This window comes from Ursus arctos, unplaced genomic scaffold (genome assembly GCF_023065955.2).
Source record: "Ursus arctos isolate Adak ecotype North America unplaced genomic scaffold, UrsArc2.0 scaffold_17, whole genome shotgun sequence".
Classification (NCBI taxonomy): Eukaryota; Metazoa; Chordata; class Mammalia; order Carnivora; family Ursidae; genus Ursus; species Ursus arctos.
This window is the reverse complement of record NW_026622841.1, coordinates 9,673,766-9,698,322: the sequence shown is the minus strand read 5'-3', so window position 1 is coordinate 9,698,322 and position 24,557 is coordinate 9,673,766.

Below are 24,557 nucleotides of genomic sequence, written 5' to 3'. Positions count from 1 at the left end.
TTGTAGCTCATATTGAAGATTAAGGACTAAGATTTATATTGTATCACTGTAGATAAAGACAAGAAAAGGAGATCTTAGACATCAAGAAGCAGAGAAAGCCAGAACATCACATAAGGGAGACTTAGTTCTAATATAATAAAAAGGACAGAAAGGGAAAGCTCTTGATGTAGGTCATGGTGGCTATGGAAGTGCTTCACTTCTATCTCTTTCAAGGGAATCTGCTTCTGCGAGTATAACTGACTGATGGCCTCCAGCTAAAACCTGGGCTCTTCCAGCCATTGATGGATCACAGCAAGAGTGTTATTACTGGCCCACCCCATCCCAACATGACACTCTTTCAACAGGCAACCTTCACTCAGATACTCCCCAGAGGCCTGCCAAAAACTTCCTAGGAACGAAGCTTTCTAACCAATTCTTTTTTCCCTCTCTCTATCCAAGGACATGTGGTTAGAGGCTTCCTTTGACTTTCTGCCCCCCTCCCCACACTTTACCTTTTACAGGAGTTTGCCTAATAAATCTCTTATATATTTGTTCCTACCTTAGCGTCCTCTTCTCAGAAGACCGAAAGTAGCAGAGGTTATTACCCTTGAGTCAAAAAGTTGGCAGCTACTGTAAGTAATTTGCAGAGCCAGTGTTTTGGTTCTGTTTGTTTATCTCTGTGTGTGTGTGTGTGTGTGTTTTAGCAAACTGTATTCTTCACCAGAATTAGGCAAGTAATAAAAAATTATGCCCCCAGACACCAGGCTCTGTCCGAAAGGATATGCCTGCATAGACGGTGAGATTTTTCTAGGGTAGATTGTAGCTGCAGAGGGTTATTGGGGTAAGACACTAATACTGCTCCTTTCTTTTCCTTCCTGTCCATACACCCAAATCAAAGGGACTTTTTTCTCTATCTTTTTCATGTCTGGTATTCATTTGTTAAGTCAATTGAAATACATAAGTAGCTTAGAAATATTTAAATAAATAATTCTTTTGTGTTCATTTTTTTCCTATAAACTATTCTGTAACATGGTAGCACACATTTCTCCCAGTGGAGAAATCCCACCAGATTCTAGTTTCCTCTCACACAGTTCAAATACATCTTTGTCAAATAGTCTCAGCATCAATGTATTTCCCAAGGTCTGCTATTCAGTTTTATTCATTTTTATCTTGTTATAAATGTATAGAATAGATGAGGGGATTTTTTTTTTATTCTACTCAGTACACTGAAGTTCACTCCTTTTGAAATACTCTCTGCAAATATTCCAATTTCATTTTTTATTAAAGTGCATGTTAAAATATAAAAACTGTTTCTTTAATATAAACTAGAGACAATTTAATATATTAAAATATGAACCATATAAAATATAAACTATATTTAAATGTAAACTATAAAATATAAACTAGAATATAAACTATATGGTTTGTAAAATATAAGCTATATTTATTTAAACTATATGATCTCACTAAAAGTTCAAAACTAAATGGAGCTTTATGAATAATGGAATAAAGAAAACATCATACTCAATAATTCCTTTTCGAGAAAGAACTGTATGGTTTGGGAATAAATATTGTGACAATATGCTCTGGGAGTGTACATACCACAAAACTGATATAATACTAATGACCTTTCAACTGCCTTCCAAGAGAAATAGAAACACCTTTGTCTGGCTGAGTACCTAGAACTAATTATACTACAGAAGTATTGGGATTAGGAACTGAGTAAGGACTGAGTGGCCCTAAATATCAAAGACAAGAACATGAAGTATTTAAGTGGAAAATCTAGGATGGAGCTAAGAATATATATATACAAAAAAAAAGATTCCGCATTGGAAATAAAACAGGAAGAAAAAAAATTCTTGATAGCTATGCAACCACAAGGGACTTTGGAAAAAATAGTGTTTAATTGAGCATTTTTTACATGTATCAAGTGTGTGATATAAAAAAATCCACCCAATTCCCTTTCAATGCCTGTAATAACAATTTTAGTTAGAGTATCATGCAAAACAAGGTAATTTCAGGCTGTCCGTCAATGTTAGGCTCTTTTTTTTCTGTAAGAAATCATAATTTATTAATTAATCTCATATAATAGAAGGTCATTTAAAGAATTTATCATTTAAAGAAAAGAAAAATTTTAGGAAATCTGAGCTAACACCAACACCTAGCTTCACAGAATCAAATATATATGAAAATCAGGAACCAAACGTCTCAACACAGTTCTAGAATTCTCTTTATGTATCATCCTTACATCAGTAGATTTGCAATCTTTGCCTCTCCTTTCCTTTGCTTTCTTCTCCTTCCCTTCTTCCCTCTCTTCCTCTTGTTCTCTCAACATACACACACACACATAAGTAGCATTCACAAATTTATTTAGCGTATGTGTTGTTCAATACCCACCTCCAGTGCTTCCAGAGCCAAAATATAACAATATAACTCAGAAACAGAGTTTGGGAAAAAGAGGAACAATGCCTTTATTGCTTTGTCATGTAAAGGAAGCTGAGGCAGGCTAAGTCCTTCAAAAACTGCAAGCCCTCAGGAGGAAGGGGGTGGAGTGAGGGGTCTTATAGAAAATAAAGGGTCTAACTGGTTTTGACAGGAATTGAGCATCTGCTGCTAGCCTTCTTTGCCAGTTCTTTCGGGTGGTATCATGTTCCTGAAACAAAAGGCTAAGAGGGGAGGAGGGGAGGTCTGCTGAAGAGAGGAAATGGTTACTTCATTAAGCTTCAGTGACGCATAAGTGCAGCCATTTTGATTTCTGTTCAACTTTATGCTTTTAAGTGGTTTCATATGCATATTCTTTTGTATTTTCTTCCTTCTTTTTCTTCTATTAATTGATTCAAACTTTCTTCACATTCCTCATTTTACCTTTTTTTTTTTTTTTTTGAGAGGATGGAAATCTAATAGTATTTGCTAAAAGTTACCATCATGTTAGGCAGATATTTTGAAACCAGATCAACTTACAATTTGTTGTCCGAAGAGATGAGGGCCAATGGTTAAAAAAAAACAAACATGGCCAACTAAAACCCCAAACTCTTTAAAGAATTCAAGATGTGACAGTTTACCTTAAACGAGGAATATGGGGATAAAGGATACCATTATTGAGAAGAAAGGGGCATTGCTCAATGTCATACTGAACTGATAGGAATGAGAAAATCTTGAAAGGTAGAAGTACTGTCTTCTTCTGAAGCAAAGGGTAGACATGCTTACTGACCAGTATAATAAATATAATATGTCCTTCTGGAACGAAAGACAGTCAAGCTGAATGCCTGTTACCAGAGATTCAGGGTTCCTTCCCTGTAATACACTGCACTGTGTGTGTAGGGCTCGCCTGGCCCTCTTTATAACACCCTCTGGGAATTGGAGCGTGAAGAACTGGCACAATGATACCCTAATACTTTGGATATAGCTGTTGGTGTGAGTAATAAAGTCCTTTGCCTTTGACCCAGCACTCTCCTGTCTTTTGCCGTCATTCATGAAACTGCAGCAGCCTGATGTGTTAGCTTGTTGGTCAAGTAGATTCTCGGTCCTCCATAGTTCTTAGCAATTTTGATCACAAGGATGCAATGCTGAGAGGGACGTGAATTTCTAGAAGTGAAGGGTTGAGAAACTCACGGGCTGATTGGCATAGCTTGAGGAAAGTCCATGAGAACTAGTAGTAAACATGTTGACCAAAATGTCTAGTCAGTCAGGTAATAAGGTGTCCTCTTGATGAGAGATGTGAGAAGGTATTTCAGAGACAGTGAACTGCATGTTGTCCTGCTTGTTGTTCACTCCCTTTCGGGTGAGTGAAAGCCTCCTCACCAAACGTCCAGGTGGCCCCAGGGTCTCTCTATTTTACCAACAGTGGTAAGACTCATCCTGGGAGCAGAAAGCTTCCAACTCCTTTCAGAAACAAACATTAAATAGATGAGCGCCGAAAATGGATGGAAACTTGCAGCCGCTATGGGCAGTAATCAGGTGCATTATTAGAGTTTTGTCTGGTTCCATAAAGAAATGAGACAGTGAGGGGATAGCTGCTTGTTATGGAAGAATGGCAACAGTGAGGCCATCTTATGGCTCAGCCCCTCCTGCAATCTACCATGCCAACCTTAGATCTACTTGCCACTTACAGTAAAATGTCTCAAGACTTCTTCTTCTTCTTCTCCTTCTTCTTCTTCTTCTTCTTCTTCTTCTTCTTCTTCTTCTTCTTCTTCTTCTTCTTCTTCTTCTTCTTCTTCTTCTTCTTTAATGAGTCTCTCAGGAAGATTTCCCAGAAACACACAAATTTCTACGTAAAATCATCAATGACTAGCCATTGACTAGTGTTCAGCCTTGCAGTTCTGTGGATTGTGTTTACAATGCTGATGAAGGTGAGTCACTGGCAATTGAGAAACTAAACCCAAAAATTATACATAAAATGTTGCTGTTGATTTGACTCCTCTGGGAAATTCCCTCAGCTCTTAAATTGAATCCAGGCATAAATTTAAGAGATGTTATCATGCTAATAAGATAGCAGATGCCTCAGATTAATGTGCTAATGTGAGCTCCCCAAAGAACAAGGTGAGAGTCACATACAGGATATCTAGAGGGAGCAAACTCCAAGGTCCCAGGGGGAAACTGTGGTGTTTTTGGCTGTGATTGCTGAGTCAAGGGGCTCCTAAAGGTAAAATACAGCATGTCTGGAATGACGATGTTACCACCCACCTACCCAATATATGGGTCTGGAAGCAATAAAAGCATTAGAAAGTTGTTGGCTAAGCTGCAAGCAGCCACCATGTTGCCTACAATTGGAAGCGAATCCAGGTTGCTCACTGAACAGGCCTGCTCTCTCCCTCTCTCCGGTGATACTGCCCTACCTCAGCTGCTTTCAGGGAAAAGACAATTCAAGGTGAGTCTAAGGTCTCCTGTGTTCATGATGAATTGAAGGCTATAAACATCCATCCCCTAAGCTAGGGTAATTAGATGTGGGGTAGAACTGAAACTTTTGTGGATTTGTTGGAAACAGGTGTATGATTTATCATCCTACCTGATCCTGTTAGAAGTGAGGTGACTCATGTTCAGTGTACTAGGGTTTGGCAGGTATCACAATGGGGAAGGGAAACCAACATGACAGTTATTGCTTCTACCTCTAAAAGTAGAGTAGGAATTGATACATTCTGTGCTTATACTTCCCCATCCCATAAGTTAAATATAAGACTAGATATTGTGGTTTAGTTTATTATATTTTATATATATATGTACATATATATATAGTTTGTGTGTATATATTCTCCAGCCCAATAAAAGTAAAATAAAATGTCTAGTTTATTTGAAAAAGGAAACATATTATATGCTCTCCAACCAAATAAAATATCTGTTCAATATGGAAATTGAACAAATAAAAGATTAACTTAAAGTGTCTTGTTAACTAGATGGCTGGCCTTCTTTTTAAAATATATTTAAATAAAACCAAAAACCAATCCCTCAGGTCATTGTATGACAAAGGTCTTCAAATCCTCTGCTAGTTCATAATACAGACCATTAGGTTCTCAAAATATAGCTGGTCAATAAGCATTCAATAATTATAAAATAATGAAAAGGAGGTCTAAGCTCACAGGGGATAATTTATTGAGGTAGCCACTATGCTGGCAAAGCTCATGATGACTGTACATCTGGCATTACTTACTGTGGGAAGCTTTCCCTCACTCACCACAGAAGTTAGTGCCCTTCCTCAGTGCTCACATATGTCCCTGTTTAAGTATTTATGACTCTGTCTTGTGATAACATTTCTCCTTAAGCAAACAGCTTCTTAATGACAGGGGCTTCTTCATATCACATAATATTTTGCCACAGATTTATGCAAAGCTTAGCACATAACAGGTGACACTTCTCTTTTTTTTCTGGAGGAATAGTGAAAAAAACAAATATGTTTAGGAAGAATGTGTTCTAAACCACCTTGAAAAAATATGATTTGTCAAAGTAGCTGAACTACTGCTCCCTTACAGTCTATTAAATCAGTATTAGATGGGTTCCTCTATCTAGGCAAATATCTCATATATATGTTAATACAGAATAACAGCTATATCCCAAAAAGATATTAACAGTAAGCTTGACTTTTTGAAAATAAATGTAATAAAAAATTCAATAGGTTTATTTCGATTTGCATTTATGGAAACAAAACAAAACAAAAGTCTTTGTTTTGCTGTCAGTAAAAATGATGTCCTGCAAGTCTTTGTAGGCCACACGGCTGTGTCTTGTTACATTTTGAAGTAGGAAGCTTGCTCCTCGTCACTTTCAATTTGACATTTTACAGGAACTAGAAACATAAGTCATGTAGGAAAACATGTTACATATTGTTTTTCCCGCTCTAGCTGACTACCAGTAATCTTAAAAGTCAACAATGTCAGATTTCAATTTTGTTGTTCACTGAATTACCATGCTGTGGATTGAAAAACCAACCTCCACTGCTTTTATTGTTCTAAATCTTTCCTATGTGATGATTAAAAGAAGAAAGAAGAAAAACTTAACTTGCTTGACAGCTGGTCTTATTTTACCTCTGTTTAAACATAACATCTTAAACTCCTTATTGAGTTAGACAGATACAGCAATCTCCTGCCTAATATAATATGTAGAACCGAAGAAGGAAATCAACGCTCTTGATTGGCATTTATTCAGTGATTTTTGTTGTTGTTGTTGTTTTTAGATGCCTCCTATGTAAAATGTACTGTATGTGTTGTGAATTGGTTATACAAAGTGGATGGCATAAATGCCAGTTCTGAAGAGTTTCAACAGATCCCCAAGTTTGGGAAAGTATTAGCTATATTATTGTTCATGGTAAAATAATATGAATTTCTTCCCCAAAACATGTTGATGTTTACTATGGGAATTTATTTCTAAGTTTATAGGAAAAAAATACAAAATGTCTTTTTTCATGCATTTAATTTGCAAGCATTGCCTTAATCATATGTTCGATTAAATCTTTACTAATATCAACAGCAATGACTTAGTAAATCTCTATAAATGTTCACACATTATATCCAATTAACTAAAATGCATAATTAGATTCAGATGTGATGTAACGTCTTGTTGATTCATTGAGGCAAAGGTGGAAAATTCTCTAGAGATTATATTATGGCCCAAGCCCCCCACCCACAACTTTCACTTATAATTTGTTGTACAACCACCAGATAGCAGAAGAGTCCTGAAGGAGAACACTCAATAGAAATGCCAAGAAAATAAGAAATATAGCATCATTTATAAAAACAGAACTCTTGTGTTGAAAATAGTAGTTAATTATAGGAACAGCTAGATTAACGAAGGTGGGACTCATGTTACTAAATTGCTTTACAAAGTAATTGGTGTTAAAAGAGACAAATATTCGGAAAGTATTTCATTCATTTAAGTATTCAGTAAATATGTGTTGAACACTTAACAGGTTTCCAGGCACCACCCTGACGTCTGGGGAGAATGAAGAACAGGAGAGAGGTGGTTCCATTCTCCTAGGGATTACATTTCAAAGTGTGTGTGTTTATGGGGGGTGGAAGCAGGGACATTAATTTATGATTATTTAAAGAATTAGTAATCATAAGTACAGTACTCTGATAGAGCATAGCAGTGAGGGGCTCTAATTCACAGGGTGATATTTAAACTGAGACCTGGAAGAAGAGGAAGAAATAGCCAGAAAAAGGGGACGGAAGAGTATCACACCAGGAATTCCATGAAAAAAAAAAAAAAAACAGGGTTTGTACCCAAAACTGATTTAATATTTATTAAGAGGGCGGCCTGCCTGGCAAGAATCTGATCATTTTCTATTATGAGACTACCCCTGACAAACCTTAGCCTTTAGACAGTTCCTTTAGAAAGGCAACAAAAAGCAGTTTCAAAATAGATAATAGAGGGTATTGCTAAAAAACAAAAGTCAACTGAATACATTTAAAGATCAAATTGGCTTTATTCAATGATTCATGAACTGGGCAGCATCCCATTGGCAAGTAGAAAGGAGCTCTGAAAAGCTGAACAAAATGAAAGACTTTTATCGGCAGAACGGGGCGGGGAAAGGAAAGAGCAGATTCCCTCATCTTTCTTTGGGAGTTGAAAGGGGTCAGTTGGGTGAATTACCAGACTTGTGCTGATCAGGAATTTCCAGATTTAATGTTTTAAGATTCCATTCCTGGAAGAGGTTAAAACTACAATTAGGTTAGGTATTAAGTCTTGGTTTGCTGATGTGGGGCTTAGCATAAATGACTCCATTTTAGGCCTGTTGTCTTTTTTGTTTAAAACAATGTCTGCCTTTTGATCAGACTTTCAGCGTAACTGAGAGATATGGTCACAATGTAAGGCGTTAGCAGCTACCTCTCTGGAATTCTGAAGGTTTTTGTGTGGTATTCACAGGTTGTAATGATTTTTCCTTAATCTCTGTGATCTTCACAGGCCATAGTTTTAGGTTCACAATTTTAAATCAGTCATTCTCTTTGCTCCTTTTATGACATTTCAGTCTTAGGGAGATGTTGCTCGGTTGTTAACAGCCGCAAACCTCCATTTAAAACTTTTGAGAGAATACGGCATGCCAGGGAGACTAATATGATTATTGTAAGCAGGATAATTCTCAATGTTTGGAGTGTACTTTGGAGCCATGGTCCCAAACCCCAAACCAGTCAAAATTAAATAAGTCAAAGAAAAACCCCATCAAAAGAGTTGCCTTTTTCATCCAAATGGCTTGCTCAGTGATCTTATGGAACTGAGTTTCAACTTCCCTACAAGTGTTAACCCAGGTGCAGCAGATTGTGTTGGCTATAACAGAGACAGCTTCTTGCTCAGCTAAAAGATAATTAAGGGTTGTTTTATTATCAAGAACAACTTTAGCCAGAGAGTCTAAGTATTTTTGTTGAACAGCTATTGTTTTACCAGCAATTCCCACAATGCTTTCAAAAGTTAAGGAGAGGTTCCTGATTAGAGCCTTGTTCGCATTTATTCCTAGCCAGTGGAACAGTGATCTACCAAAGGAAACTAATATTGAATCATGAATGCCTCCTGGTAATTCCTATTTGAGTCTATGACTGAAGACTGGAAAGGTGACAACCATGGAGTCCAGTAAAATTTAAGGGTCTTTAGACCACACAGGAAGTTTAGCTCTGGTTATCCTTGACCATGTTCCTTTCTTTGTACAGGTGCAAATTTCCCCAGGTTTAGGGTTGCTAACGGAGACAGGGAAATGGAACAGGGGGTCTCTAGCATCATGGACAGATCAGCATTTTTAATGAAAAATCTAGCAGTCTAAAATGTTCCCCCCCCACCTTAACAATGGCCTTGACATACAGATGATGGTATCTTTCAGGTAGATGCCAGTGTAAAGAAAAGAAATAGAATAACAAACAGTTTCAGGTTTAGTTATAATATGAAGTCTTGATACAGTGTCGCAGTCTACATCAATGTCAGCTACTTCTCATCCTTGTCAATTTGATTTGAAGGTCTCCAGTGTTTGCATAGGACCAGATGTCAGGCCAAGTCTTCTTTCACTGTAAATTATGTGTCTGAGGTTCTAGTCCCTGAAGTTTGGCTGCTCTTGGGGTAGAGAGGAAAGCTGGTGTAGTCCTTTTTAAGGTGTATAGGTAGTCTTTGTTCTTAGTGATTAAAAATCAAAAGAGTGGAAGAAAATTGGAAATACTAGTTTGGGGATTGTAGCCAAATATTGAGGAAACTGGAAGAATTCAAAATCAACTTCAGTTTACAGGTATATTACAAAACCTCAAAGACAATTAACGGGATTAGAATCTAGTCTCTACAAAGGTATAAACACAATATCTCTCTCTACAGTTAGCCCCATTTTCCCCAAAGATAATCACAGCAAAACTACTTTGGTTTGCATTAAACTTGGCCTGATTATTTATGTAAATGCAGCAAGAACAGTGATTGACCATATAACCTTTTTTTTTTTTTTAAAGACTCATTTGCTGGCACTTCGTGAGCAACGTAGCAGGTCAGTTTTTTCCAAGGGATTTTATTGACTCCATAAAGTCAACCTTAGTTCTTTAAAATGGCCTAGTTATATCTGAGTCCGTGCATGTCTCTCAATCATAATATTCCAGTCAAAGCCTTAGTAATATAAGTAGTTTCCAATTGTGTCCTGTTATATGGAGAAGAGATTCTCATTGAATCTACGTAAATAACTATTTTGCCAAAAATACTCTAGATTTTCTCAATTGTGGAGAGGTCAGGTAGGGAAAAAAAGTAAATGTTTCCTCTTTGTTTACACGGGTATACTTACTAAATTGTTGTGAGACATACATAAAGAGAAGAGATTTCCTTAAATTTGGAAGAACAAAACATTAAAGATCAGCAGTGTTTCAAACAAGAAGCCGCAAATATTATATCCTACTCTTCAGTTCATTCAGTCACATATTATTAATTTTTGTTCTGCTTAAAACAAGGTTTTCCCATAAGCTCTGGAGATTTTTATCCAGTTTATTTTATGATCTTAAAGGACTCTGTTTGCCAGTGTCCTTTCCAAAAACTTCCTTGAAGAAGCACCTTTGCAGGAATATTTTTGCAAAAAAATCTAAGTAAAATATCACTGTCTGTATGTGACTAAAGGACTCTTTAAAAAAAGTCTATTATTAAATATTTGATCAAAGTTCATTAGAATGGACTTGACAAGGAACTTGGTTATTTTTGTGACACTTAACATTGTAAAATAACTGGAATTAGGCTGATAACCTTATGCTAGAACATATTGGACTTTAGGAATTTCATCCAGTTTCTGGAACACAGGTATCTATTCAAATACAACCACATTCCACCACACAGTCCCCACAGCCATTAGAGAGGTCAAGGTGCAAGTAATATAGGTAGGTTTAAGAGCTATTCCACAGTGCATGTGAAGATACAGGATGTGTCCTAGGTGGGCCATTTTTGGCTGGAGACATTATCTTTGGGGAAGGAATATATGCAGGTGGGTTTATATTTTTCCCCCAACCAGTCTATATATTGATTGAATTGAACATTTTTAATCCCAAGATTTTATAAAGAAAAAGTGTCTTCTTATATCAAAAAAAAAAAAAAGAAGAAGAAGGAACCAGTGACACCAAAACCCAAACATTTAAACATTTAATTTTTTCCCCTTCATTCCAGTTTTAGGTGTTATCCTTTAAGTACTTGAGAAAATGCTAGCAGCATCTCCAGGATTGAGGCATTAGGGTTATTCAGAATGGAAAAGATGCATAGCTTAGATGGTTATCAGTCTCATACAAACAAGCAGGGTGTTCACAGCAGTGACTGTCACTTTTGTCATCAGAGTTCCATCCACATATAGTATCATCCCCCTCCCTGACCCCAATTCTATTTTCAGAAGCACCTGCTGAATCTTGCTGTTATATTTCCAAGTAGTTTTACGACAGAAACAGGTATATAAATTCTCATTGACTTATTTACTCCTAAATTCCTCATTTTAGAAATATAATACTAATTGGGCTCAACAACGTTGTCTAGGGGGATGAAGTTTAATAACATTGAGAGCAAAACAATTTATTATTGGCTTCTAATACAATAATTTGTATGGGGCTTTAAGTATATCTTTCGTATCATAATTGAAATTCCTGTTCAGTTTCTAATTTATTCTGCTTTTATTATTTATCAGAGTAAGAAAACACAAACAGAACTCTAAGAAATTCCCAGTGTGTCGCTTATGAATTTTTGGTTAAAAGCAATTTAGGGGAGGGGGGTGGGGGAATGGGATAGGCCGGTGATGGGTAGTAAGGAGGGCACGTATTGCATGGTGCACTGGGTGTTATACACAGCTAATGAATCATCGAGCCTTACATCGGAAACCGGGGATGTACTGTATGGTGACTAACATAATATAATAAAAAATCATTATTAAAAAAAAGCAATTTAAAATCAATGTGGTCAATATAAGGGGAAAAAAGAAAAAGATGGAGGGAGAGGAGCAGCTAGTATTTATAGGAATAATAACAGTTATCTTACTGAAAAGAGAGAGCTGACCAGGCAGGTAACAGAAAGGACAGGAATTAAAGAATTATTCTAGATTTGGCATAAGGCACAATTTCTAAGGAACAATAGGTAATTAATTCCTTCAGGATGGCAATATGCAAATGAATTAGTTTAGGGTCTTGAATCATTATGCCGATGCTATAAATTCTAGACAGATAATCTGATTAATATTTCTACCAAAATTAAAAGCAATGTGAAAAATAAAAGTATGATTGAAGAAAAACTTGGGTGTTAGCCAAAATGAGAATGAGAATGAAAAATCAACATAACTGTCTGCCTCTGAGCCAGACTCAATGCCTCAACGGTTTATTGCATGCACCCTGATGTGATTAAAACAAAATCACTTAAGAAAGTCATTTTAGGCTAGTTGTGTTTTAAACCTTAAGATTAAACCTCAATGTTTAACCATACTCCCTTTGTAAATATTTTAAGTTATGAATTTCAGGTGACAAAAAATAAAGAAATTTATGCATACTCGATTTATTTCTATTTAAAAAGCGTATAGTATAATATAATACTGATAACAGTAGATGGGATTCAGCAGGCATTTTTGACATCCAAACTCAAGAGTATCCGGTCTCAAGAATCTCTGCCGCATTGACAAAAGCTGTGAAGGGTCAGATGTGTTGCCATGCGTGAAGGGTGATATGTTAGACTGCATCAGGTCCACAGATGCTGGCAGAAGACATGAGATCCCAGGGTCAGAAATGAAAGACAGTATAATAGCCACAGAAGTAGAAAATCACTTCCAATAAAATGAAACAAATAGGGCTAGATGATGCCTGCACACATAGTGAGCTGGGTTACAGGACAGGATCCCTGCATTTAGAGAATCCAAATCTTATACAGTCAGTAGTAAGCATGCCTGACCTTTAACCTAAAGAAAAGCAATATCTTTATGATATTGGACATCAAACAGCCTGTCTTTTACTCCAGAAGGAGACACTATTTCTAATGTACAAGGATGTTTGCCTTTCAAGTATCCTTGAAAAGGTAATCCAGAACAGAGGCAGTCTTTGCAAGATGTGCAGAAACTTAAGACGTCCACAGAGAATGATTGCCCCTCCTCTAGTCATAGAGCATCTTGTGCATACCCCAGTCAAGAAAACTTCATGCACTGTGGTGCAATTTTCTGTTTCTTTGGCTTTGTTATCTGCAACTACTACTTATGTATGTCTTCTTTATTTTCTGCTAAAACCCTGACACTAAGTGGCTCTAATTAATATCTTTTAACAAGTTAATTTAAAAATGAGTGGTGGATTAATACTTGGCAGGGGGAAAAAAGGCAATATATAAACTTGCATTCTCCATGGTGTGTGGGGGGATACTTTTGAAAAGAGGAATCCAGGCTACTAGTGAAAAATTTAAACCATAAATTGTATATAGTCTCAATAAAAGTAAATTTTTAGCGCCAAGTCTCTGGTGATAAAAGACAATCAATACTTTCAATCTCTTTTGATTACAAATACATTAGCAAAGGCTATGTTCAAAGATACAGAAGTCTTCAAAGGAAAAATTCGGTTTCAAAGAAGCATACATAGAGAGTCTTATTTAAGGGTTTTCAAGTTTTGGATGAGTTTCATAATATGAAATCAGTCTTTTAAAGTTAGTGAATAAAAGGGAAAAACCTTAGAAGAGAATATGTGCTTTGAAATGCCCCAGAGGGGTACCATAATGCAATAGTAGTAAAGTATAAAATAGGACATTCCTAGAAAATTTTATTAAATAAAAAATATTGAATGATTTGACGAAGGTCTGGGACATCACTTATTTTTTTCCTTCTTTATATATATTTAAATATCTCAGCAGAAATAACAAGACAATGGACCCCAAACAGTTTCTATACAATAATACCTTGTTAGTAGTAACCAGTGTACTGCCAAATCCAAGAGTTTTCGGCATATGCCGCATAGCGCAAGAGCAAATTATGCCACTTGTTTATAAGTGAAAATTGCCATTAGTATACTAGTCCAATTTTGAATATTGATTAAGTTTTCTATGATTAAACGTATTCATCACCTGCATTACTTCATTTCCTTACCAGAGGCACTTGTCTGAATGTCACGTTCATTATGGCCAAAGATAGATCAATGGATTTGGGTTGGTGGGGAGTTATTTTTAAGTGTCAGTTGCTATTGGAATCTATAAAAATTGGGTACAATATTTCAAAGAACGATCTTCAGAAAACTGCATTCTTTAATGTACAGTAAAGAAAATGAAGGTAGGCTCATTTTCAAACATGCCTATGCTAATGTGTAAAAGTGGTTAGAGAAGACATAGCTGACTGTGCATGACATGCTCATCGTCAGCACAGAAACATGGCGTACACATGTACTTTTCTGATAGGGAAGACATTTCACTTTTCAATTTGCCTTTCAAAAAATAACACAAACAACTCAAAATAATTCAAAACCCTCCACACTGAAACATATATATTTTTTTGTTCCTTATGTGTATTCTGGTGCTTGATTTGGTCAATATTAGGAAGAGCTAAGGGAAATAAGATTTGAGCTATATTAAAGGAACAGCCATATTGTCCAAAGGAGTCTTAACCAAGTCAATCTGTGATAAAATTTCCAGAGAAGTCAAAAGAATATAACTGTGTGAGAAACCTCTGTCCCCATAGACTTACTTATCCTTGGATCGGGAGCTCCTATATTTAACCCAGTGGAGAAAAAGGTGACGATAAAATCAGCTATCACTGGCTTTATCTTTCCCAAACTTATGGCTAGTTACTTTTGAACATGAAACATTATTTTATGTATATTTGATTTTTTTATAAATAAATCAACATACATAAAGTTTATTATGCAAATGGCCATCCACCATTTTCAAATTCACAGCTCAGGAGGTTTTGAAATATTTCCATTAATTTGGAAGTCTCTTCTACTCTGTCAGAGTTGTTTAATTTTTTCTGAGATTATGTCTTATTAAATTAAAAAGGTAGTCACAAAACTGAACAATTTTTTAACCGGAGAATACTACCCCTCTCCTGGCTCTCTTCAATAAAATCCCATATAAAAATAGCTTTAGGGTGATGGAGAGATCTAAAAGTACATTTTAATCATTTCAAGCAGTGACAACTAATCATATATTAAATGTTATTTCCAAATCTTAGGCCTGAATTTGTACTATTTTAATACACATGCACACACACACACACGCACACACAAACACACAGATGATGGAATGGTATTAAGTCAGAGAAAAAACAAAATTCTACCATTTGCAATAACATATATGGAATTTAGGGCAATATGCTAAGTGAATTAAGTCAGTCAGAGAAAGACAAGTACTGTATAATATCACTTACAGAAGAAAACTTTTTAAAAAGAAATCTAATTCATAAAAACAGAGTGGAAAAGTGGTTGCCAGGGGCAGCTGGGAAATGGAAATGGGGAGATGTTGGTCAAAGAGTACAAACTTCTAGTTAGATGATGAAAAACTTCTGGGGTAATCTAATGCACAGCATTGTGATTATAGATAACAACAGTGTACTATGTACTTGAGAGTTTCTAAGAGTGAAAATCCTGAATATTTTTACCACAAAAAAGAAATAGTAGTGATGTGAGATGAGGAAAATGTTAGCTGATGCTAAAGTGGTAATTATATTGCAATATATAAGTGTATTAAATCAACTTGTTGCATACCTTAAATTTACACAGTGTTGGACCTCATATCTCAATGAAGATGGAAAAATTATATGCTTTATCTCATTTGTTTTACATGAATGTCTAAGTTTAGAGATTCTAGGCAATAATTACTACTAGGTCATACAATTTTTTAAGAGTACAGGATAGCAAAGAAGTTGTATATTTATGTTATTTCCCCAATCCTCATAAGTTTTTTTTTAAATCATTCAGGGAATATATTATTTTTAAAATCTAAATATTGTTTATATGTTTACCAGGGATAGATAAAGGAAAATTTCAATATTAAAAGGCATTGAAATAAAAAGGTCTTTGGGGACCTGGGTGGCTCAGTCAGTTAAGTGTCTGCTTTCAGCTCAGGTCATGATCTCAGGGTCCTGGGATCGAGTCCCTTGTCCGGGCTCCCTGCTCAGCAGAGAGTGTGCTTCTCCCTCTCCCTCTGCTCCCCCCCTCCACCCCCCTGCTTGTGCTCTCTCTCTCAAATAAATAAATAAATAAATAAATAAAATCTTAAAAAAAAAAAAGGTCTATGGGGAAAGTTTCTTTTGCTTTCCATGTGCGTCTGCCGGAATCTGTGCTAGAAGCAGGCTTGTATTCAAGGACACTTCATTTGACTGTGAATTGGTGTCAGGAGCGAAACTTGATGTGCTCTCAAAGCTCTAAATAACCTCTGATTACCAGATCACAGGTCTTCCAAATTGATAGGAAGAGCTTTTTTTGTTGTTGTTGTTCTTTTGTGTGAGGATTCTTAGCTGTTCCAGAGTGAAAACTTTAGGGTATAAACTGGGGGTCTCTATCTATGTGATTCACCATGAAGAATCAAACTTGACCAAAAAGTTTTATTATTTTTGCACTCAAATTAATTACTGGGGAATCTTAGCACAGAGACTCAAAATCTAATGAAGGATTTGGTGGGAGAAATAAACATTTTTAATAGAAATACTATTTCTATTGAAGAAGAAGAAATAGTAATAAAAAATACTTTGTTTCACTTCGTTTATTTTGGTTTCTGTGGCTTTCAACTAGAATACACACGATATCTCTAACACTTTTTGAGAATCTGCTGTTGGAGATTTTCTAAAAATTAAAACTCGTGAGGGGCGCCTGGGTGGCTCAGTCAGTTAAGCATCCATCTCTTGATTTGGGCTCAGATCATGATCTCAGGGTTGTGAGATCAAGCCCCATGCGTCAGGCTCTGCGCTGGGTTTGGAGCCTGCTTAAGATTCACTCTCCCTCTCCTGCTCTCCCCCCCCCCCCCCGGAGTGTGTGCACTTGTGTTCACGTGCACTCTCTCTCTCTAAAATAAACAAATAAATAAATACAACTTGTGGTGCCTGGCTGCTCAGTTGGTAGAGTGTGCATGTCTTGATCACAGTCATGAATTTGAGCCCCATGTCGTGGATAGAGTTTAGTTAAAAAGATTAAAATTTGTGCCTAATTTTCACAAGAATAATAATGAGTTTTTCAACATGAGGAACACACTTACACTTTGAGGGGCTACAATTAGAAACTGGGACCTAGAACACTATAACCATGCTATGTAGAACTCTAAATTTCTCTTGAAATGCAATGTGAACATAAATAACCAAAAATGATAGATGTTTTAGTACAAAGATACTACAACCAGCTAATTTTTGAAACTACTATATTTCATCATTGTTGATTTCATGCAGAGAAACCTATGTTTTCCCAGAACAGAATAATAGAGTGCATAGACATACATACACACACACATATGCAAACTAGCACCTAAAGTCATCAATTGTCTTTCTCTCACACAGACACTTTTGTACAAGCATACATACAAGAGGTCATTTATTTAAAAAACACCTGACTTTAATTCTTATGGTCCCTTTAATTCTTATGTTTCCATTACTGAAAAAAGTGTAATAAGTAAACACGCATACACATACTCACCAGAGGAACAGGTATATGGACAAAATTAGCAATGGAGGGCCAGAGCTGTAATTGGGAAACACTTGGGAAAATGGAGGAGCAGAGTGACAGAAGCCAGATTTCAAAAAAGATTTTATTACAAAGCAAGAAATTGGCCAAAATGAAGCAAGATTCAGCAATAAAATGTGTGGAACACCAAGCAGGCTGATATTTTGACAACCTAGCTATTGCTATTTGAACGCTGTCCAGCACTGCCACCTCAGAAGTGTGTATGTGTCTTGGGAAGAATCAGAGAAGACAAATCTAAAAGAACTGCCTTCTAAATTGAGTGACACCGTGCACCCTTTCAATAGGGAGACATAAAGGAAGGACAATTATTCTCCTGCTCAATTTACCATAGTTCTGGTCAGTGTCAGCATTGAAAGTCATGGTAGGCATAATGACTAGCAAGGATCTGAACTTTTATTTTATATTTTTTGCTCAGAACTGTGGAATCAAGGAATAGTCTAGGTTGGGGAATTAACAGGAGACTGGCGGGAAGAAATCACGTACTCTGGTTCTAAAGCTCCATTGGACTTCCGGAAGTCCTAGTATAGAGAACATTGAAAATTGCAGTTATCCAATGCATTCTGCTCATTAATTTTAATTGGACTTCATTAGTTCCTGGAGACTAGTAAAGCCTGAGTATTTATGAAGACCCATCTATAGTAGTGCAGAAAACCACAACTTCAGTCCAAAGCTGAATGGTTTCCCCTTAGAAATTAATATCTTAACGTCGACTTTGAGAAGTAAAAAGGTGGCATGGCGGCATAAATGTAGAACTCATTGAAGTTTCATGTATGTCACTTTGGTACGTTTTAGTGGCTTGGTAGCCTACTATTTAAAAAAAAAAAAAAAGGTTATGGGGTGCCTGGGTGGCTCAGTTGGTTAAGCGTCCCAACTCTTGATCTCTCTCAGCTCAGGTCTTTATCTGAGGGTTATGAGTTGTTCGAGCCCAGTGTTGGGCTCCACGCTGGAGCCTACTTTAAAAAACAAAAACAAAAACAAAAAAGGTAGGAAGTTTTGTAGAAATCTATGCAAATGATAGATGGATCTTCTAGAAAGAGTTCCATTACTGAAGATTCACTGTTAATGGGTATGCAATCTAGTAATTCTTCCTATTTTGACAAAAATACTACTTAAATCCTAGACCTTTGAAACAAATAAATTATGAAACTTTATAACTTAGCAAAAAGTATGATCATAGAACTTAGTTAGGCATCAGAAAGTTCTTTAGTAAAGAAATAAACCACCTTTAAAGTATGCTTTTTTTCCTTCTTTTTTAAGATCTCAAAAGTCAGGAATTATGGAAACTCCCTGAAAAAGTGTGCATATCTAAGTCTGGAAAAGTCTGTGTGTAGAAAAATGTAAACAAAACAAAACACAACTTTCATACAAATGTGCACATGCACACACACACACATACACACATCCCAACCCAGACACTCATTTCTTTTTAATCTGTGCATTTCGGTCAGGAAATAGGACTAAGAAAGAACGCTTTCAAGAAAAATTCAAATAGGGAAAAAATTTTAGTTTTTGGTAAAATTAATTTCCTTAAATATACTAAATATTTAACCAGGAATGTATCAATACTTTTTTCTCTCATGGTCTAAGATTGACTTAGTGAAGGAGCTGTGCACTAATGACTTGCCTGTAGCAAATGAAATAAAAGTAACTGAACAGAACACTAATACTCTTCACCTCAGGTAATCAAAAGGTGTGCGTGGGACCAGTTAGGATTATTCTTAGCAGACTGGTGTTCTTTGTTTATAGAATAGAAGATGTATTCTTCACCTGAACAGGAGGGCAGGAATTGTCTCAGAAGGTGGAGAAGAGGCCACAGAGATGTATGTGTCTGTGCAAAAAGAAGGACGGCTACCTGTCCAGAAAGTGGAAGAAAGTGAGAGCATGGGCTGGAGGTTTTCAGTGCCTTTCCAACAAGAGAAAAGCCCAAAAAGTTTTTCAAAAACAATTATGAAATTATCTAGAGGTCATGAAGTATTCCTTCTTGCAGAAGGGACTAATATGCATAGAATAGTGTCTAGTGTATAGGAAGTGTTTAATTTATATTTGTTAATGAATGAATAAATGATTACTAAATATATATATTATGCTATATATAATATATAGTGCATATATGTCATATATACAACATATTACATACTATATAACATATTAGTATATAAAATACTTTACATAAAGTATACATGTGTGCATATATATAAATACATATAACATATATGTAGTATTTAAAACGCATCCCAAGCAGTTTTATTTAAATCAAATCTATTTACATTAGATTTATGACAAAAGCTCTATAAAGAACTGCCCCCATCTGAAAAAGTGCCTTACCACCTTTCATTATAAATTAGTAAGGCATAAGAGGAGGGGTTACAGCTTCCATTATTACCTATAAATTTTATTTTATTTATTTTATTTTTTTAAAAGATTTTATTTATTTATTCGACAGAGATAGAGACAGCCAGCGAGAGAGGGAACACAGCAGGGGAGTGGGAGAGGAAGAAGCAGGCTCATAGCGGAGGAGCCTGACGTGGGGCTCGATCCCATAACGCGGGGATCACGCCCTGAGCCGAAGGCAGACGCTTAACCACTGTGCCACCCAGGCGCCCCAATACCTATAAATTTTAAAGAAGTCTTTTTTCCTAGTTGTTACTTATGATGATATCATATTTTCTCACGATAGTAGATATGGAGCATAACATTATGAAATGTCAGAACTAGAAGAGTTCACAAAGATCAATTTGTCCAAATCTGTAATACAATTAAGAAACAGTTATCAACCCATTTTCATTTGTGGCTGTTCCATACTATACATCACAGAGCGAAGTTTGTTAAGTTCTCCTAATTTTTCAACTACCCCAGAACACTGAATAAAGATTTTCAAAAATATTCAGACATATCCCATTCTTAATCTTAAAAAAAAAAAAAGAAAGAAAGAAGAAAGAAAAAGAAAGACACTTCCTTTAGAAAAGAGGTCCTCATTTCATTAGGGAAAGCCGAGATTCATGTTTTCACTTCCGTTTATACTTTGGAACAGTGATCTCACCCACAGAAAGAGGAACATCACTGCAGTATTTCCAAATGCAGACTCTTTCTATGTATTTTGTTAGCATAGATTTTTCTTCACTCCCTCATGCAACTCCACCACTAGATAAGAAGCAACCTGAACAATTTCTCTCTTCTTTTTCATGTATGCCATCCAAAGTATTTCTGTCTGGTTGTGGTTGCTGTTTTATTTTGTTTTAAACCTATTAACCTGCCATTCTTGCTTATATTCACTTTATGTTTACTTATATTTACTTTAAAATTTTGTATTAGTTGGAATTCAGAATCAATTGCTAATGAATGGGCCCAATTATAATGACTTCAGAAATCACATTTATTCATTTATATAAAGGGAGTCCAGAGGTAACTGGTCAAGGGCTGGTATTGCAGGGAACTCTGTGAAGTTGTGAACCAAGAAACTTTCTATTTTTCTCCTCTGATATCTTTATTATTTGGCTCACAAGGCAAAGGTTATCCTCTGATATAAAACGGCCACTGGAACTCAGGTCAAGTCAACTTAAGGACTATAATTACAAATTTTCCTAAGCCACAAGAAGAAACAAAGAATTTTGCTGCAGAATTCTGGATTTTATTGGATATGTATCATTTTGCGTTACAGATATGTAGCCTACTAATGAGACTCAAGGAAAAAATGTTAAAAAGCAGAATGGTAAAAGTAAGATTTAAATAATCTAATTGTGTAAAATTATTTGTTGCCTTTGAAGGACAGTAAATCACTACATAATGCAATGTAAGAAGGGTTTTTCTTTTTTTGTTTTTCAAAGACCAACAAACGACTCAAAAATAAACTCAGTAAAGATTGAAAACTAGGCTTTTGGCAGACTCAAAGTTCAGGTAGATTGAGCAGCTTAAATAAAAGGAACATGAGCACTCTTTTCACAAATGAGCTCAAGTGTGAAAAAAGAAGTGTAGTCAGAAAAATATAAATTGAAATAAAATTTACGATTTGGAAAATAACCAAAATTTTAGAGATCCTTATTAAAAAGTAAACAACTTTTAACTCTGGAGAAAACAACCAGATTATGAACAAAATAAAAGACCAAATTTCCTGTTTTCTAGAAATTAAGAGCCAACAGATGAGGACACATGTAAATTTATTGCGAGCAAATGGCTATTAGAAAAAAAATCCAATTTACGATATTGATAAGAAACACTTGAATGACCATCAAAAACTATTCAGTTATGTCCCTTTGAGGAAAAAAATTAGTACTCAAAGAACTTCTTGTCATTTTTCTTAACTTCCAAATGGCATTATCTACAAATATAGGTGTACGATAATATACTCATAAATTTAGAGTTCACACTGTCCACAATTAGTATGCATTTCATAGAAGAGTGTGTTATTTAAAGAATATGTTAAGATTGTTTGGGAATACTAGGAATGAAGACAAATTGTGATAAGTATAAAAGGAGAAAATAGCGTCATTTTGTTTTAAAGTAAAACATCTGTTTGTACCAGAGAATACAGGAAAACAGCAAGTGACAAATTTTTATGTATAGAAAGTCTGGGGAGAAATGAACCTGTAGACGGTAACTTCATTGTCTAGTTTACTAGAACCACTCAAGTAATGGAACTGTCTAACAATCCTAAATTATTTTCAATTTCTAACATGGACCTTCAATTTGAGGACTACTATCAAAAGAATATTTCTTTCTTCTTTTTGATATAACCTGTAAAAATTTAATAAGCAGAATTTACTCTGCAAATAGAACTGCCAGATAAAATATATTAGAACTTCCTTTAACTTATCTGCACATAATCAGATTATAGCTGATCTAGGAATTAGAATGCTTACATTATGCATGAGACAAAAAATAACGAACAGAAAATTACCCAAGATCCCAGAATCCCTATTGGGAAAAAAGCTAATGGGACATAGATAGAATAATTGGAACAAAAAACCACAAGAATCCAAATTGATTCTTCTTAGATTAATGTAAATCTTTGATTTGCATGAATATAAGGAGGTTTAGATTATGCTTTTAGGACATTAACTCCAGGCCCACATCAAAGACCCATTGTCTGTGAAAACTGACCCCTGATCCAATAGCCAAAACTTCCACTTCTGGCCTTAGAGCAATTACAGTCCTCCACTAAATTAGTTAAAGCATTCTCGTGTCTTGTACTAGGATCATCTTTAAATCCAGAGCTTCTATATTTAATGAATTTCTCTGGCTATTAAAACATGCACAACTTTTTTTCTAATTAATTAATTAAAAATGATGATTACATTTTTCTCCTATTGCCATTCACTCGTGTAATACTCTTAATCAAGCAACTCTGTAAATCTTACACAGTGAAGAAGAATCTCATGATTGTGATTTCGTAGAGAGCTATCTTGCCTGGAAAAGGTGTGTTCGTCAGCACACCAAATGAGTCTTATAGCTTTTCTTCATGGCAATTATCTTAAAAATAAAATGAGTTGATACCAGCCTGGCTACACATAGTTAGTCTCTTGTAGATTTCCCTTCCTAACCAGGAACAAAATAGGTTTGAATCAGAAGTTGCCCTTTCTACAGTATGTCCATTTGCTGTAAATTAAAGGGAAGTGTATATACTGAAAGTAAATACATTTGTAGTAATAATTATGTGACGATGCCTTTTGTCATTAATGTAAAGGTCAACAGTGAAAAAGAGAAAAATGGAGTCTACACACAATATTTTTAGCAGATTTTCATGCTAAATAGGCTACTCTAAGTCCTTACGCAAGAAACTTTCATAGAATATAAACACTAACACATGGACGGGATCACAAATTCCATCATAGATGTATGAAATGTGACCCCTAAATTTGAAATGATTGTGTTGTAAAATCCATTAAGATCGGGCAATGATAGAATAGCCATCTGATTGCCCCAGATTAAACCTCAAATTGACATTTGCTGAAACCGTCCTTGAAGCAACACAGTAGACTAATTGTAAATTCTAAGTAAACACTGTGAAATATAATTTTTCTGAGAGCAGAGGATAGGAGTTCATGACTTTACTGTGACTGACATAATTCAGGAAAAAGTAAGAGTGTACTGGAGCCATGTCCTAAAAGATCTTTTCAGCCTCTTCAAATAGATTTTATATAATTTCTTTCTTTTATGGTTATGGCAATATCCTAATAATAGTTTATTATCTGGATTGGTTGGACCATTTTTCTGTAGAGTCACAATGCTCACAATGGCTAAACCACCCCTCCCCTGCTCCCAGAAGAAGATTTTGCATTTCCCAACTGGGGCATTCAAATATATCTACCCAGTGATAGAGGAACATATTTTATTGTGACAATTGTTTATGAACTATGAAAAGATTTATCACTGTCTCACAAAATTTGTTGTCCCACTACTCCCAATACTAGGGAAAAGTGAAAAAAATAAACACTTAAGCTTAAATTAGCTACCTGATCAGATACCATTGAATTTCCATGGCTTAAAGGACTACCCTTAGTTCATATGATGCTGTGGTGTTGCCTTTCAAGCATTCATTGATTGTCTCTTCATAAGTCAGTCAAAAGCATGCCCCTGCAATAGAAATATTGCCACTCATATTAGATTCCAGCAACTTAAATATTGATCTTGTTAATCATTGTAGAGGGGTAATCAAATATAATTGGTACTACCATTAACAGGTATAGGTTGCCTTTCCTCAAAAATCACCTAACCAGCCCCACACATTACCTAAGACCAGGTGAACTAATATCCTGGAGAAGATACCAGAGAGAGCTTACCTTCAAAACTGCTGAAAAAGACCTTATCAATGACTCTTATCTCTAACACAGAAGTCAAATACTGAGAAGTTATTCCTTGAATACCTATTTCTCAACTAAAATGACCACACATCCAACAAGAATTGGAAGTTGCACCTATTCCACATCTTAAACTTGTTTGGAGAAGTTTCAGAAGCAATTGGTGCATAGAAATGAACTACTCATGCAAGGTATTTGGAAAATG